Genomic DNA, 12,687 nt, shown 5'->3' with positions numbered 1-12,687 from the left:
AGAGTAAATTATTTATTCACCCTCATACAGCATTAATGGCCAAAGTAGGACTAAGAACCTGTCCCTTAAAGCTTCCATGTATGGACCTTGGTCTGTTCTTACCAACAATTCAATCATGACACAAGATGGCCACATGCCTATACCCAAGCAAAAACAACCTCAGTCTCAGTTAGAATAGCAGTGAAGAAGTTGGGGGGAAAGTAAAAGCATCGGTGCTATTAATAGCGTTAATAAATGTTCCGTGTATAATACCACTGTGTTCCGAACCTGCTCGTGGGAGGTGTTGCTTACGTTCATTTGCATATTAATTTGGAAGAAAAATGCTGGGCTCTTTCTGCTGGGATAAATAAATGCCAGGGGAAGTGCTCAGATATGGGATACTGCTAATTTGTGTTTCCTTTCCCTCACAGCGGGAAGACCAGTTTGCCGCCAGGAAAACATTTCAGAAAGGCAATGTGAGGCAGAAAGAAACTGGGCCAGGCAAACTCCAGTGGGAGGTCCCGCCTCACAGTCAGCAAGGATGGAGTTGGGGGAAGAGATGGATGGGAAAGGGGTAAAGCTAGAGAAGTAGCTGGGGTTTAAGGGAACGAGTAACTAGGCAGAAGCTGGGATGGATCTTAAATGACTGTTTGGAAAGCTGAGGATGAGGCTTCCTTCTGTTAGAATCATAATATCATAGAACTAGACCTAGAAGGAATTTCAAAGGCCATCTTGCCAACCTTCTCAAGAAGAAGACGAAACTGAGGAGCAAGAAGGAAAAATCCCATAGGATTATGGAATGAGACCTAAATCTAGACAGGACCTGAAAGATTATCTGGCTCAAAGCCTTCAATTTAACAGATGAACAAACTGATACTCAGAGTGGCTGAGTGGTCATAGATTAAAGGACCTTCGAGGCTAGCTTGTTCAATAGTTCCTATTTAGTGATTCATAAACTCTTTGGGGTTCTCTAGGACCATTCAAGGGGTTCATTCTAAAAATTGTTTTAATAGTGTACTAAACAGTAAGCAACTATAAAATGTTGTGAGTAGTATATTAAATTACCCTAGGGGTTCACAACATAATTTTTGTTATTGTTGTAAGGGCTTCATAGAGTCAAAAAAACCCACTAGGAAGGATTGGTTTGTTTCAACATTCTCACTTCATAAATGAGGAAACAAGCAGAGAGAGAGGAAGTGATTTGTTGCCTGGGTCCTCTCCAGGGTTCCATCACTGCACCACACTACCAGAACAGCGCCAAGAACAAGTTTAGGACTGTAAGGTTGTCTAGTTCAATGACAAGCCATCTAGACTTCATTTAACTTTACCCCTTCATTTCTTAGAGAAGGAAAATGAATTCTGACCATTATACATTCCTCAATTCATTCCAAGCTATATTGGCTCTCAAAGCAAGAAGGATCTTTAGAAATAATTCACTGAAAATCCTTCATTGTATGGAGGAGAAAATGGAGAATGAAGCAGGGCAACATAAAGAAAGAGTTCTGGATGATCTGGATTCAAATTCTGACTCTGTAATCTCAAATAAGTCACCTTCCTTCTCTGAACTTCACTTTTCTCTGATCTAAAGTGGGAATAATTCTACCTTCCTCATAGGAATATCATGTGGGAATTGTCCTATTAAATTTAAAGGCCTAGATCAACATGGGTTGTTCTATAAATATGACCTATTATTCTAATTTGGTAATGCAGCAGATAGAGAATTAGGCTTAGAGTGAGGAAGACCTGAATTTAAATCTTGCCACAAAACTTACTAGTTTTGTGACCCTGAATAAACTACTTAACCTTTCTCAGCCTGTTTCTTTATCTGTCAAACAGAAATTATAATAGCCTCTGCCGCAAGATGCTATCTATTGAGTGCTTTGCAAACTTTAAAAGCACTATTAATATAAATGGAGCTGTTATTAGCTATCATTCTTATTCCCCAAGGTCATCGTTCTTCCCACTAAACCACACTACCACCTGAGTTCTTAATCTTACTCTAATACAGCAGAGGTGTTGTTCTTTCAAGTCCACATTGCCTTGAGAACTGAGCGCTGTCCTTGGTACTAGAGATCAAAGCGCTTGTGAAGGTGGTCATCAGTACCAATGAGACAACAACTATGAAAATGCCCTGTAAGGTCCAAAGGGTTTGAGGTAGCAGGGATCATTGTTATTACAGAGGATGGGGAGGACTGGGACAGATAGGGACTGCATAGGAGGCTGAGCCAAGAGTATTCTCATTTGGGTTAATCAAAAGATTTGGATTTGGTTGGTCAGAATTCATTAGAGAGTATATCAAAACAAGAGCAGGCTTCAACCATCTTCTTGGAGGCTAAATATGAATAGATTTGAGCCCTTTCATCAGCCTCTCCTTTATATCTTTAAGCGCGCATGTACACCTACAAATACATATGCATATACACAAATACACACACTCTCACATATGCATATATACACATAACCACACATATATACATACATCTACATGTACTCAAAACATGTACATATGCACATGCACATATATGATTTCACACATATACACATACACAGACTCAGATATTCATAAACACAAACATAAACACTGCATATTTTGCATATTTCACCACCCAGGAGAGAAAAATGAACAATAGCAGCCTATATTTCTCCATGGCCTCAATTCAAACATTTCCTCCTCCAAGTAACTTCTCTTGACCCTATATACCCCAAACCTCATTTTTCTCTCTCTTCTCTGACCACTTAGGATACTTATGGTCTGAAAAAGACAGCAGCAAGTGTGGACTCTGGCATTAAAAGCCCATTACAATCTTGCTCCATTTTTCTTATTTATAATACACACACACACAGACACAGACTATATGTGTATGTATACATACATACACAGACCACACATATATGTACATACAGCAAGTCATTTCACATTTCTGACCCACTTTTCTCATCTCTAAAATGAGGAAGAAAAAGATTGGACTTACCTGGAAAGTTGTCTCGAATATATATAAGATAGGCATTATGTATGCTTTATAAGAACTAATACCATAGATAGAATCACAGAATCTCTGAGTAGGATAAGACCACAAAGAGTCTTATCTAGTCAACTCCTACTTGAACAAAAATCCACTGGCCAAAAATGGTTTTACAGCCCCCTCTTGAAGGTGATGGAGAATTTACTAAGTTACAAGACTGCCAACTCTACACTGAGATTCATTTTGAAGTTGGAGAAGGTTCTTTTTTTGGTTGTTATTTTCACATTCAACCTAAATCTTTTTTCTTGGTCACCAGTCCTCCTAGTCTAATCCCTCTCAAAATAACAGCCCTCCCAACAGCTATCTTAGTTCATTCTGCTCCACCCCACCCAATACTTCTCTTCTCAAAGCTAATCATCCCTTGATTCTTCAGTCAATATATTCACTTATGGCATGAGCTCAAAACTTTCTATCCTGCATCTCTGTACCCAGTCATTCTCTTCTTGATGCTCTACAATTTGTCTCTGTCCTTTGTCCTGTGTGGCTCCTCACAGGGTTGCCAGGAGGAGCTAGTGAGATAATAGATGTAAAGAGCTTTACAATACAAACATGCAATTCAAATGTCAGCTATTATTATTGACATTACTAGTATGACAAGTAATCTCTAATGATTTCATGTATATGTGTCTTCCCAGCCCTTCAGAGTATGAATTCATTATGGCCCTATCACTTGAGAATTGTGTCATTGCCTACCACCATCATTAAGACAAACAATTGAACTGTGAGGCTGAAGGCTGACAAAAGTAGTGATGAGGGTAGCAACCTTCCTTCCCCTTTAAGCTACCTCCAATCAACTCAGAAAAACACACTAGCCCAAGTTTCTGCAAAGGTGTTTCTAAGCTAGTTCTCATAATATAAAGATCATTGTGTTGTCACAGAGAATAAGAAAACCAAGCAAAATTATTCTATGGCCAATCCAAACAGCACTTAGGGAGTCAATTAGCTGGATGGCTCTTTTTCCTTTAGGACTCTGCCCCTGAGAAAAGCATTATATAATGAGCTATATTAAATGCTCCTGAAGAATCAAACTCACCAAAGAATTAGTTAACAATGACTAGCAATATCTAATCACAAATTCTTCAATTTGAGCCTCAGTTTCCTCATATGAGGGTAGGATTCCTCCACTTTCCAATTAATGCATCTAATAATATGAGCTTATAAGTATGTAAACATTTATATCCTCTGATATTTGTACAAGTTTGAATCTCTTTACTTTGGTCAAGAAAGGAAGCTACATGATTGACTGAGAGAATTGGTAACTCCCCCCTTAAGCCTACTTTTAAAGATAATAGTCCATTGATAAATCAGTCCAGAAGACTCTAGCCAGAGCTAGAAGCTTTCAGTTCTGGAGTCGAAGATTCACAATCAAGACAAGGCCCCTGAGAGGAAACAACTCTTGTGGAAAGAGATTTCTCCCACCCACTCACCCAGCCACCCAATCCTACTACCTTTCATTGGAAAAAACACATCCAAGGCAGAGCAGAGAGGCACACCAAGGACAAATTTGGGGAAAAATAGATACAAATAGGCACGGGAGAATAGTCACCCAAGGGATGAAGCAGCTTTAGAGAATGTGATACATATACCCATAGGGAAGATAATACTGACTACAGACTATAGAAAAGAACAACTCTGGATTCCAGCATAGAGTTATACCTAAGAGGAATTTCAAAAGGATTATATAAAGGGGAAGCAATGTCTCCATGCTGGATGTGTAAGTTTCCCATTTGCCACAAATGTTCTCAATATCTATGCCCTGTGGCAAATTACTTTATATTTACCCCACTCTCCCCAAAGAATTTCTGTGTGCACACGTTTGAATGCACACATGCACGTTTGCAATATGAGAGTACACTCCAATGTTGGAGAATTGTTCTGACAATTATTCATACTGTATCTTTTGAGAAAACCTCTTTTTCCAAAAGCTAATAGAGTTCATTGAGTTTAAATAGTTAATAATAGAAGCACATCACTGGGGGCTCAAGAGCTACAGGTTTGAAGCCACAAACCCCCTCAGCATTGAACCCTGAAGGGGATTAATAGTAATAGCCCTCTGGGACCCAATCTACCCATGTCCGTGCCTGATTGGAGAAAGTGAAACCAGAGAGGGGATGCCACATTAGGATCAATGAACTTAAAGCTAGAACATACCCAAAGATCATCCAGTCCAGTTGTTCCACTTCATAAAGCTACCCATCATAAATGCAGTGCCACTGATCTGAATATTCCATGAACAAACTGCATTGCTCAACTATGGATATTTCTCTGCTTTCCCCATGCCTAGAATACTCTCCCTCCTCATCTCTGCCTCCTGTATTCCTTCAAGTCCCCTTAAAATCTCATTTTTCTATAGGAAGCATTTCCCATTTCCCTTTAACTCTATAGCCTTCTTTCAACTAATTATTTCCTATTTATCTTGTTTATAGCTTACTTGTACATAGTTGCATGCAAGTTGTCTCCACATCTTGGAATATCAGCCCCTTGAGATTAAAGATTGGATTTTACCTTTCTTTGTATTCCTTCCAATGTATCACACAAAGAGACTGTATCACAAAGAGATCACAAAAGAGCGAAAAAGACACTCATATTCAAAAATGTTTGTAGCAGCAATTTTTATGGTGACAAATCATTGGAAAATGAGTGGATGCCCATCAATTGGGGAATAGTTGGATAAGTGATGGTATATGAATGTAAGGGAATACTATTGTTCTATAAGAAATGATGAACCAGGCTGATTTCAGAAAAACCTGAAAAGACTTATGTGAACTGATGCTGAGTGAAGCAAGCAGAACCAGAACACTGTATACAGTAACGGCAACATTATGTGATGATCAATTATGATAGACTTAGCTCTTCTCAGCAATGCAATGATCCAAAGCAATACCAAAAAACTTTGGATGGAAAAGAGAGAGAGAGAGAGAGAACTATGGAGACTGAATATAGCTTCACCTTTTTTCTTTTGTTTTGTTTTGGTTTTCTCTTGTGATTTTCCCTTTTGTTCTGATTTTTCTTTCCTAACATGATTCATATGGAAATATGTTTAAAAATTAATGTATACATATAGTCTCTAACAGATGGCTTGCTAGTATGGGGGTGGAGAAGTAATGGAGGGAGAGAGAAAAAAATTGGACTCAAAATCTTAAAAAATGAAAGTTGAAAACCATTTTTACATGTAATTCAAAAAATAATATGCTATTAAAATAAGATTTTTAAAAACTCCCTGTAAATCTTGCCCCTTCCAAAAGAATGCAAGCTCTTTGGAGGGCAGAGATTGTTAATTCTGTATTTATGTTCCCAGGTTTGAGCACATAAATGTTGACTGATGGATTGAAAAGATTGAAGCCAGTATATAGTAGTATAGTGATAATTTAACTTTATTGCAAGTATTTTGTTTTTTCTCAATTTTTTTTCCTTCTTGATCTGATTTTTCTTGTGTAGCAAGATAATTTTATATGTATATGTGTATTAGGTTTAACATATATTTTAATATATTTAACATGTATTGGACTACCTGCCATCTAGGGGAGGGGGAAATTAGAAAGGGAAAATTAGGAGCACAAGGTTTTGCAAGGGTCAGTGTTAAAAAATTACCCATGCATATGTTTTGTAAATAAAAAAACTTTAATAAAATTTTTAAAAGTAGGGGTGCACTTTTTCTTCCTTTTTGATCTGGTTTTTCTTGAGCAATCAGATAATTGTATAAATATGTATACACATATTGGATCTAACATGTATTTCAACATAAAAAATAAATAAATAAAAAACAAAAATAAAAAAGTAGGGGTGCAGAAAGGAAGAGTTCAGTCAAATCAGAGGAGCATGGGACATGGTTACTCAGAGAGGACTTCCTGAAAAAATCAGGACATAAGCTGGACCTTACGGGAAGTTAGGGAATCAGAGAAAAAGAGTCAATTTGCCAGAAACAGCATGAGCTCCCCCCCCCCCAATTCTCCCAGCATGGCAGATTGGCCTCAAGTGTACCTCCTTGTCAATTGGCATTTGTTCATTTTTTACCAAATCGAGGGAGACAGTCTCAAGGATCTGGAAAGGCATGGGCGCACCCTTGGGGGATGTGTGTGCCCACACATACACAGGCGTGCAAAAAAAGCAATTAAGGAAAGGAATGCAGTGACACAGAGACAGTCTGTCAGCTGTGGCAAGTTGACAAATTCTATAACAGAAGAAAAAAAAGCAGCAGCTCAACCAACTTGCCTTCCTCTCAGGAAGCATGCATCCCTTCCCAGGGAACAGGGGCCCAGGCTTGCAAAGTCTGAGTCCAAGCTGCAGAGACAACTGTGCAGAGGGGAAGGATAGATGCAGAACCGGAGCATGTGGATACTGGAATAGGCACAGGAGCTAATCCGTAAATACAAATGCACCGGGATAGAGGACATATTTCCCAGACAATCCCACTCCTGAGGGAGGGAGGAAGAAGTGAAGGAAGCCTCAGGACAGATATGGAATGCTAAACATAGGATTAAACAAGAAAGAAAGAGAAAGTCATGGAGCATAGGCTGGCAGAGGACCACAAGATATAGAGACGGCAGTCCCAAGATCCTCTGAATGTCAGTACCCTTGCAGAAAGCCCTTAGCGCCCCACCTTAGTTTTAGTTTTGGTTGGATGACTCATTCATTTTAAACAATCCTCCAATCGATTACATAATAATATGAGTAGAGCTCCTAGATTGACAATACCTTTCCTGATTGCTACCCCTAACTCCATCTGTTAATGTCTCCCTCCCCCACCCCACCCCCGGCAAATTGCCTTGAATTTTTAACACACTTTGTATTTTCTGAACATATTTCATCCCCATCTCACTCCCAGAATATAAGGTTGTTGAGAAAAAGGGACAGTCCATTTTTGTCTTTTTATCCCCTGTACCCAGCTCTGGGCCTGGAATATCACACATATTTAATAAATGTTTGATAATTGGTTGTTGACTGATTGTTCCCATTCAAATGCAAGTTTCTTGAGGAAGGGTACAATTTCTTTTTTTTTTTTAATCTCTGACTCCTCAACAACTAACACAGTAACTGATACACAGTAGTGTTTTCTCTCCTTCTCCCCCCTCTGCCCCTCCTTCCTTCTTCCTCCCTTCTTACCTCCCTCCTTCCCTCTCTCTCTCTTTCTCTCTCTCCTCTCTTTCTCTCGCTGTCTTTGTCTCTTTCTCTCTCTCTCTCTCTTCCTCCATTTCTCTCTCTCTGTCTCTGTCTGTCTCTGTCTCTGTCTCTCTCTGTGTCTCTCTCTCTCTCTCTCTCTCACACACACACACACACACACACACACACACACACACACACACACAAACATTGGCCTGGACTTCAGACTTGTATTTCTATCTATCTAAAGATATCTCTACCTACATGACCCAGTAGTACTTCAAAACTGAAATTAAACTTGTGATTTTTTCACTTTAACCTTCCCCTCCTTCTGCTTCGATTTCTCTCAGTGACCTCATTATTAAGCCTGTCACTCAAATTTTAAAATTTGTATTTATCTGTAATTCTTCCCTTTTCCTCATGTCCTAGTCCTAAACTCCCTTAGTGTTCTGGGCTATCCAATCGCATCTTCATGATGTTTCCCTAGCTAATCTTCCATGTGCAAGAGTCTGATCATGTCACTCTGCTGCTCAGAATTCTTTGCTAATTTCCTACTGCTTGATAAATGGCCTCTAAAGTCCTCCAAATGGCATTCAAAAATCTTCCAAAATCTAGTTTTCTCATCTTATGTCATACTATACCTTTTGTCCCAAGTCCTTCTTCCTCTATGCCTTTGCTCTTACCTTTCCATGTGCCTGGAATTTCCTCCTTCTCAACTTTCTCCATCTACCCTAAGTAACTCCTATACTATCTCTGTCTACCCATGATTCCTCTGTTGAAATCCTTTCCAATCTTCCACACTTTGAAAGATACTAAGTGTCTTTGAAGGTTTTTTAATCCTCACAGTTAGAAAATACAGCATCTTCCAAAAAAGAGAAATAAATCTTTGGACTTCTTTGCAAGGATATTGGACCATGGGGGAGGAACATTACCACAAAAGGTGACTCTTTTTCAATATAATGATTAATTTTGCTGAATTTTTTTCCCTTTTTAAAAAATTCTTTGTCATAAGAGCCTGATTTCTGGAAGGAGGTGGAGGGGAAAATATAATGGAGAAATATAGATGATGTAAAAAACAAAAGATAGTAATAAATTTTATTTTAGAAATAAAATAAAATATGATTAGCAAAAAAAAAAGGAAGTGCACTTCACCTTCAGAGCTCCTGAGACATTTTGAATGCCACTCTCTTTCATATTTATCATATATGACTGCATTACAATAACAGCTGACATTTATGGAGAACTTTAAGGATTTTATTCCAGCTTTTAAAAGATATTATTGATCTATCTTATTTTTACATGCTAATATATCACTCCCCTCTTCTTTCCCCAGAGATGCATCCCTTATAATAAAGAATATATTTTTATGAGGGAGAAAGAGTAGAATCACAATATCAGTTCATTCTAACAGTATACTCACTATTCCACAGCCATAGTCCCTCACCTCTACAGAAAAGGGGGAAAAGATGCATTTTTCCCCTATTATTTTGAGGTCAAGTTTGATCATTATTATGATGTGGCAATAAATTTTTCTTCTGCAGAATTTTAAGATCTTCAAAGAAATTTATACATCATCCTTTCTGAGCTTTGCAACAGTGATATTCTAATTCTGGAGGGGATATGAGGGAAATGAACCAGCCCAAGCATTACAAAAATAATTTTAAGAACTATCCCCCCAATAAGTTATCAAATTGTGCATATCATTCAACCCAGAAATATCAGTGCTAAGTCCATACTCCAAAGAGATCAAAGAAAGGGGGAAATAATTCACAGATACAAAAATATTTAGAGCAGTTCTTTTTATGGTGGCAAGAACTAGAAACTGAGGAAATTCCCATCATTTGGATAATGGCTGAACAAACTATGATAAGAATATGATGGAATAGGATGATTCTGTAAGAAATGAAGAAGGGAATAACTTCAGAAAAACCTAAGTTACATAAACGGATGCAAATAATGTACAAAAAGACCAAGAGAACAATGTGTACAGAAACAACAATATTGTAAAGGTAATTTATTTTGAAAGACTAAACAATTATTTTCCCCCCAATAGGTTTTTTTTTCCAAATACATGTAAAGATAATTTTCATCATTCATTTCTGTATGATGTGGCATCCCAAATTTTTCTCCCTCCCTCCTCTACCTTTCACCTCTTCAAGACAGCAAGCAATATGATATAGGTTAAATGTACAGTTCTTATAAACATGTCTCCATATTTGTCACATTGTGCAAGAAAATTCAGACAAAAGCAAAAAAAAATATGAGAAAGAAAAGCAAACAAACAAAAGTGAAAATACTATGTTTTGATCCATGTTCAGCCTCCATGGTCCTCTCGTGATATGGATAATCTTTTCCATCCCAAAGGACGAGGCAATTCTGATCAATACAGTGAGAAATCACAATTCCAAAGGACCCATAATGAAACATACTTTCTATCTCCAAATAAAGAGAAAATAGAATCAGAGTGCAGACTGAAATACATTTTCTTGTTTTTATACTATTTTCTTGTGTTGGCATGGCTAATAAAAAATTTGTTTTGCATAACTACTCATTTGTAAAAGTTTTGTTTTCCTTTCCTTCTCACTAGAAGAGGAAGAGAAAGGGGTGGAAGAGAGTTTGGAATTAAAAATAAAAGTGGCTTTCTAAAAATTTTAATTAAATTTCTGAAGTGTTATATGTATTATGACTCCAATTTCATATTTGGGGAAACTAAGGGTCATAGAAGTTAAATCACTTGCCCATGACCACACATCTAGTGTAGAGAAATAACATTTGAACCCGAATCTTCCTGCCTCCATAATTCAACCAATCATCTTTCTACTGAACTAGACAACTCATCCCTCTTCTACAGTGCAATTTCTATAAAGTCAAAGAAAGTACTTTATATAGGTTGTGTACAACCACTGAGTATACCCATAGGAATCTAGCAAGGAACCTACACATTTTCAAGAAATTCATTGTACAATATAGATGTTAAACATTTGAACTGAATTTAATGGTTTTGACCTTTAGCCTTGGGTGAAAGTCCAACTTAATTTAATTAATTTAAAGACATTTTAATTCAATAAATATTGTTGTTTTCCTAGATAATGGGAACATGGGATACAACAGAGGAAAAATATAATACCTGACCCTCCATGAACTTACAGTCAAAAGGAGAGAGAGAATCTAAAGGTCTGAAGAAACTGATGGATAGTGTAGAGCGCAGAGAGGCATGTCATGGGTAGGAGACAGGGAGAAGGGAGCTGTTCTAAGGCATGGTTCCTTGGAAGGAGGGGTTGATTTATTCTTTGTCTTTATCTTGAGGGTAGCTAGGACACTAAAACCAAGCAGGTTCTTAGGGGGGGAAATTGCTGATACTTGACTGAGAATGAACAATGTAATTAAAAGAACAGAAATGGGAGGAAATAAACAGGGGATCTACCAGTTTGGAACGAAGGGGATTCATGGAAGAAAAGATGGAAAAGATGGATTGGCATTAGATTGTGGAAAGCATTTTATATTGAGTAAGGAAGTTTGGACTTGATTTGATAAGAAATGGAGAAACATGGAATGGTTCTATGCACCAGAATTTCATGATCATGGTTAGGAATTCAGAAGATTAATCTGAATTGTATCAGATTACAGATTAATCTGATACAGGTTTTAAGAGAGATTGATTAGTTTGGCAAACACTTACTTAACTGTTCCACTACCAGAAGTCTCAGTCTGTTGAACAGCTCTACCTCACTTAAATCTAACGTATTTTCAAGTCATGACATATTTTCCTAATGTCATGATTCTCTTTGAGAACAAAGAACAAACAATAACCTGTGCATAGTAGGACCTGCCTCACTTGAGGACCCAAATGTCCAGTTCCAGTTGACTAATGCAACTCCTTCCTTCCTTCCTTCCCTTTTTCCCTTTTTCTCTTCCTCTCTCCTCTTCTCCTCTCCTCTCCCTATGGAAAACCACATAGGAACCCTACTCTTACCCAGGGGTCTGCTTGTCCAAAGAAGTAAAAATTTTGATTGCTAAAACTTCACAAAGAATCTTGGAGTTTACAAGTTGCATTTCTTTTGTAAGAACCCTGGCTTAAACCAAAATCACTCTGGCCTTTATTGATTGGCCAACAATAGGTCCTAACCCAAGTATCACTGGGTTATCATTTGGGCTCTAATGACTCAGAGCGAATGTAAATAGTAAACCCCCTCCCAGACATATTTTATTGTTTTGCTTTTAAGTAGGTAAAAAAGGCCATTTTTGCCTCATTTCTTACCTATTCTTAATCGCTGAATGGTGTTGCCTCAGACAAACTAAGACCTAAAAAAGACATGAGCTTATAAAGGCCAAGTCTCCCATTGTATCTAGAGCCATCTATATCTTGCCACTGGACCCAGATGGCTCCTGAGGAGAGAATGAGGCTGGTGATTTTGCACCTGACTTACTTACATCCAACTCACTTGCATGTCATGACATCACCTTTCTGATGTCATAGTCCTCTGAAAATGAAGAACAATAAGCCAGTAGTCACAAGTGGGGGGAGGAGGGAAAGTGATAAATCATAGGCTCCAATAGAGACAGCCTGATGAGAGAGACTCATCTG

General features: G+C 37.9%; 1 long non-coding RNA gene across 1 annotated transcript in view; it reads right to left on the bottom strand.

The window, feature by feature from the left end:
* The window catches only part of LOC116419328, a 170,303-nt gene extending 157,819 nt beyond the window's left edge, over positions 1 to 12,484 (bottom strand). The window contains exon 1 of the long non-coding RNA XR_004229599.1: positions 12,361 to 12,484. This is a non-coding gene — a long non-coding RNA (uncharacterized LOC116419328). The remainder of the gene's footprint in view (positions 1 to 12,360) is intronic.
* Between the last annotated feature and the right edge of the window lie 203 nt (positions 12,485 to 12,687).

Source organism: Sarcophilus harrisii, chromosome 5, assembly GCF_902635505.1.
Source record: "Sarcophilus harrisii chromosome 5, mSarHar1.11, whole genome shotgun sequence".
Taxonomy (NCBI): domain Eukaryota; kingdom Metazoa; phylum Chordata; class Mammalia; order Dasyuromorphia; family Dasyuridae; genus Sarcophilus; species Sarcophilus harrisii.
Note: the sequence above shows the minus strand (reverse complement) of the source record. Positions and strands in the feature narration are given on the sequence as shown.